Consider the following 6,000-nt stretch of genomic DNA (forward strand, 5'->3'; position numbering starts at 1 on the left):
CCAAAGTCCTTAATTCACATTAGGGTTCACGCTCAGTGTTGTTTGTCTATAGGTTTAGACAAACGCATAATGTCACATAGCCACCATTGTAGTGTCTCACAGGATAGCTCCATTGCCCTAAAAATCCTCTGTGCTCCACCTACTCATCCTTCCCTCCTCATTATCCACTGGCAAGCACCGCTTTCTTTCTTTCTTTCTTTCTTTCTTTCTTTCTTTCTTTCTTTCTTTCTTTCTTTCTTTCAACTATTTTCATAGTTTTGCCTTTTCTAGAATGTCATCTAGTTGGAATCATATCGTATGTAGTCTTTTCAGATTGGCTTTTTTCACTTAGCAATATACATTGAAGGTTCTCTCGTGTCTTTTCATGGCTTGACAGCCCATTTCTTTTTAGTGCTGAATTATATTCCATTGTCTAAGTGTGCCATAGTTTATCTATCTATCCATTTACCTACTGAAGGACATCTTAACTGCTTCCAAATTCTGGCAATTATGAATAAGGCTGCTATAAACATCCATGTGCAGGTTTTTGTGTGGATAAAAGTTTTTAACTTATTTGAATAAATACCAAGTATAGCAATTGCTGGATCAAATGGTACCCTTAATGCCTTTTAGCATGGTTTTTGCAATTGTGTCAACATTTTACTTTCAAAATTACAGAATAGATGCTTTCTCGCCTTCGGAGCTTGTGTCGGAGGGATGCCTGCTCCCCCTGCATCCTGACTCTGGCACCAGTTTCTGGGGAAGGGCCTGGTGTCTGAGCAGGAGTGGTCAGAGGAGAAGCAACACGCAGATGAGGCTGTGGCCACTCTTGACGCCTCTTCAGCTGGAGATGTAAGCAGGGAAGGTGGTTTTAAAGGTATTCAGAATTATACCAAACCATCCACACACAATAAAATACACTGTTTATGAAGCAGGGGTTTCCAGTTGCCTGTTGCTCATATAAATTGAGACATTGCATTAGATTAGTTTCAATTTCACATTCTGCAAAAATGAAAGAAAATATGTGTATTGTGTTGCAATGGTGGTGGTATGTTGAGGGAGTGGAGCTTTACTGAACAATTTGATGTCAATGTTGATTCTCAGTAATTGGATACTTGCCATTAAGAGTTGGGATTATTGCCCTGGCCAGTGTGGCTCAGTTTGTTAGAGTGTTGTCCCATAAACCAAAATATCGTAGGTTCAATTCCCAGTCACTGCACATGACTAGGTTGCAGGTTCTGTCCAAGGTCGGGGTGTATATGAGAGGCCAGTCATCAACGTTTCTTTCCCTCTCTCTCTCCCTCCTTTCCTCTCTCTCTGCGATCAGTAATCATGTCGTCAGGTGAGGACAAAAAAAAAATGATTTGGAATTTCTGAGGTATATCTTTGCCCTTTTTGACCAGGGGGGCCTTCCTAGTTTAGAGTCCCCAGATGATGCCGATGTTCTGGTGGGGTTGCTAAGCCCCCATGTAGATTGAGAGCTACTAGCCAAGAAGCACAGCCCTCCCTTTGCACCTCCCACAGGTCAAGGGGTACCCGCCTATAGCCCCGCTTTGTTTACACTGCTGTGGTCTCTCTGTCATTAACATCCTTTTTCTGGCTGACAATTTTTTTGATTTGCAGCAAGTCGTTTTCCAAAAAAAATAAGTCAACTCCAGATTATTTTGATGGCTGAGGTAACATGCTGAATGTCAAAGTGCAGGTGTCCCAGCACCTCCAGGCGGGCGGCTCCAGCTGCATGGACGATGTCGCACTCTAGATGTGGTCCCACCCGCCAATCTGGGAGCACCAGGGAACTCCAGGAAGGCAGAGACAGCCATCTAAAACATCCTCTAATCAATCCACTTTCAGAATTACTTGGCTTTTTATTTAAATTAATTCTTAAGGGGCTATGGGATACCTAGAACATGTAGAGAGACCTAGTAATAATTAAGTACCTATACAGGTTTGTTCCTACAAAATTGAAAAACAATGTATCTAAAGCCCTAGGGGAACTTTGCTGTGGGGAAGCACATTCTTTTTGGCAAGTCCTCGTTTAGTTTAGTTTATCAAATATTTTCTAACGGCAACTCTTGCCTGGTAGTGATTTTAGGTGATAAGTAATGTTGTCAGAGGATATAGCTCGTGAGAACTAAAGCACGTTTGATCCATCTCCTTTAGCATTCCCACGTCTTAGAAACAGACCCAAACTTGACAAGACAGTCCTGTAGCTACACAATTGTGAAACGACACAGAATGCGTGTCTCCACTAAGTAGTTGACGAAGGAGCTGTATCTGAAAACCATGTTAGAATTATAGAAAATAGAGCCCATGTGGACTTGGGGTCAGCCTATCAATGCTGGGCTGGCACTTGCAAATGATACCTACAGCAGTCCCCCCCCATCCTCAGGGAATATGTTCCAAAGCCCCCAATTGATGCCAGAAACCACAGATGATATCAAACTCTACCTACACTACGTTTTTTCCTATGCATACATACTCATGATAAAGTTTAATTTATAAATTAAGCACAGTAAGAAATGAATAACAATCACTAATAATAAAATAGGACAATTACAACAATATACTGTAATAAAAGTTACATGCTGTCTCAAAATATCTTATTGCACTGCGCTCACTCTTCTTCTGATGACGGCGTGAGATGATACAGTGCCCACGTGATGAGGTGCGGTGAGATGCTCCGCACCGCATGCAACTTAAAACTTATGAATTGTTTATTTCTGGAATTTTCCACTTAATATTTTCAGACTATGGTTGACCACCAGTAACTGAAACCTCAGAAAACGAAATTGCAGATAAGAGGGGAATTACCATATTATTGTCTTCAGCTAACTGTGTAACTACTTCTACTGGAGAGTATTATAAAACCCCCCAAAGTCAGATACTCTGTGGCTTATTTTTCCTGTTGTGTCCAATCATGCCGCCAAAACATCCTTTAATGAATCCGCTTTCAAAATTATTTGGCTTTTTGTTTAAATTAATTCTTAAGGGGCTAAGAGATACCTAGAACATGTAGAGAGACCTAGTAATGATAATTAGGTACCTATATAGGTTTGTTCCTACAAAATTAAAAAACAATGTATCTGGAGCCCTGGGGGAACTTTGCTTTGGGGAAGCACTTTCTTTTTGGCAAGTCATCCTTTAGTTTAGTTTATCAAACATTTTCTAATGGCAACTCTTGCCTGGTACTGCACTGGGAGGATTAGTTAATGAGTCTCTGCCCTTCTGGTGCTCCCAGTGCCCGTCGGGGGATGGGACATGCCAATGTGATCCAGTGGTGCTGTGCTGGGGGAGGGTCAGGGTGGCAGCATCTCTGCACCTCGGTCTGGAGTTCTTATTCTGACCTGCTTCTCAAAATAACCAGTAGGAGGCAGGCACCTCGACAACAGAGAACCCAGTGAAGGATCTCATGTGTTCTGAATGACATAGCAAAATAACCAAGGTGGCTGGTAACTAAATGGCAAGGAGGAGACTCGAAAGAGATGAGGTTGTAGAAGTTCCCAGGAGTCCGTCTCCAAGTTTGGACTCCTGGCTGTAGGTAATGGGAAGTCATGGCAGGGCTTTAAGCAGAATTTTTTTTTTTTTTTTAGGTAGACTATTCTGAGGCTTCCATCGGGGATCATGGCTTGGAGGAAGCAAGAGCAGAGCTGGAAAATCATTGAGAAAGCTTTGCCAAAAGCTCAGGACTAAGATGAGGGGCGTAGATTCATAACTCCTTAACAAGCTAAATAGAAAGACTTTTAAATGTGAACATGTTGCAGTGCTCTCCCCGTTTGCCCAGTGGAGGAGGGCGCTCTGCGGGGGCGGAAGGTGGAGTGCACCGCCTGTGTCAGGTCTCGCCGGGAGCCTCTCCCTCACACTCCTGAGCATCTCCGAGACTAGAAGCCACGCACTACTGGCTGTGATTCTGAAGACGGACAGAGAGCCCTCCACCCCCACTGATGCTGGGAAACCCTTGCAGGCGGTCCAACCTGCAGCCCGCGGGACACATGGGGCCCAGGCTGGCTGTGAATACGGCCCAACACAAAATCATAAATTTACTTAAAACATTATGAGATTTTTTTTCTGATTACGTGTCTCAGCGTATTTCGTGTGTGGCCCACGACAACTCTTCTTCTTCTGGTGTGTCCCAGAGATGCCAAAAGGTTGGAACTGCTTTAGAGAAGGAGTTAAAAATAAAATACCTTTATGAACCTAACTTTTCTTCTATATTTATTAAGTTTTGAATGCTAAAAAAACTGAGGAAGGTAAGAGATTGAACAATCTAATGTCAGATCCTACGCTAACTGTCTTCTATTTGACCCTGCAGGTGGACTGTCTGCCCTTCCATGGCCTGTTCTGTGCCCCAGGAGCCTGACCACTATGGGCAGCATTGCCACATTGCTCTGCTGAAACTCCTGCTGGATTCTCATAAGCCCTCCTCCACCCGTGGCCCCTTGGCATTGGGGCGGGAACAGCACCATATTGCTGACAGTCACTGGGTACTCCCCCACCCCTCACTGATTCCCTTTACCTGCCCTCATCTTCCCATTAGCTCCTTCATTTAATTCTCCTCAGTTAACTCTTGAGAGTTTCCTGCCATTCCCCTGCTGACAGGAGTCCTTTCCTGCACTTGTAAGTACTTTGTCAGGGGAAGGACGCTGAGCCCCTGAGCATGCCAGCAGCCATGGAGAAAGGAAGAGGATTTGGGGTCATAGGCGACCCTTTCCCAACTAACCTAGGACTGCCTCACGGCCCATCTGTCAGGCTCTTCATCTGCCTCATGCTTATACTGTTTGAGTAAGAGCTGACCTCACAGATCTGGTTTGAATTTATGTTTAAAGAAATTCCAAATTGATTTGTAAGTCCAATCTGTAATTCATAACCACTTCATCAATAGGTATTTCTTGTCTAAGTGTGTAACTTAGTAGACTCATCACATGGAGGGAAATAAGAAACATACAGGTGTTCTCTTCAGTAGGGCGCCTAACAGAGTCTTCAAGGGTTAAGAAACAGCCACACGCTGTGCCTCAGGTACAGTAGGTTTACCAGAGGTTTTCCTTTGTGCTTAAACAATAAAGTAGTTGGTGGTCTGCTGGCTACAGCCTGTTACACATTCCTTGGTTTTATTAGGATAACCATAAGCCTCAAAGACCCACCCTGATGTCAATGGCAGGTTTTATAGAACACTCGCAAGTTTCTTCTTGTTGTGTTCGGGGCTATATAAAGTGTGAGGCATAATAGGTAACAGGTTGGAAGACCAGTTGAAGGCCGACAAAAGCCCCAGTTCCTGATGTGAATATTTAATAACTCCTCATTACAGGAAAAGGTTGACTACCAGATGCCTGTTACCACGGCTCCAGAGCCCCCTAAACCTTTGAGTTACTCCAGGGGCAGGAGTGTATTTCGGCAGTTCCCTCTGCCGTTCAAACCTGGAGGTCAGGACATGCCTGCTGGATTTGGAGACTCTGGAGAGGAGCATTTGCTGGAAACATCTCATCTGTTACTCATGAGCCAAGTGGCTAATTACTTCTGACACAGTGATTTCCTGGGATGATAGAATACGGTAAGTTTAAAAAACATTTTTTAAAAAAATCAAACAAACTCAAAAGCGTTGCACCAAATATAAACATCCCGTTGGCGTGTTAGTATTACTAATACATGGTTCAGGATGTATATTTACAGAGGTCCCTGAGATCATCACCTGAACTTGAACTATAGTTAATTGGCATGACAGTGACCTAGCTCTGCACTCCTGAGCTGAAAAACACCCTCACGATTTGTCAGGTTCTAGATCTTGTCATTTGTCCAGCTGTTTTTTGACCACAGCTAGTCTGGGAATTGAATTGTTTCGCATGTCCATGGCACACGAAGTTTCATGACAGAGTGTTCATGTGGTGGTCTCATGCCTCAACTCCCAGGGGTGCGTGGGAGAAAACGGTCTCTTGCTGCGCAGCCTTGTTCCACACACTCCCGTCTTTCCCAGCATGCTCCATGGCCCAGAATAACACAGGGAGAAACAGGCTGCCGCGCTGGGCCTCT

Source organism: Pteronotus mesoamericanus, unplaced genomic scaffold (genome assembly GCF_021234165.1).
Source record: "Pteronotus mesoamericanus isolate MK-2021 breed Mesoamerican mustached bat unplaced genomic scaffold, CSHL_Meso_final contig_182, whole genome shotgun sequence".
Lineage (NCBI taxonomy): Eukaryota > Metazoa > Chordata > Mammalia > Chiroptera > Mormoopidae > Pteronotus > Pteronotus mesoamericanus.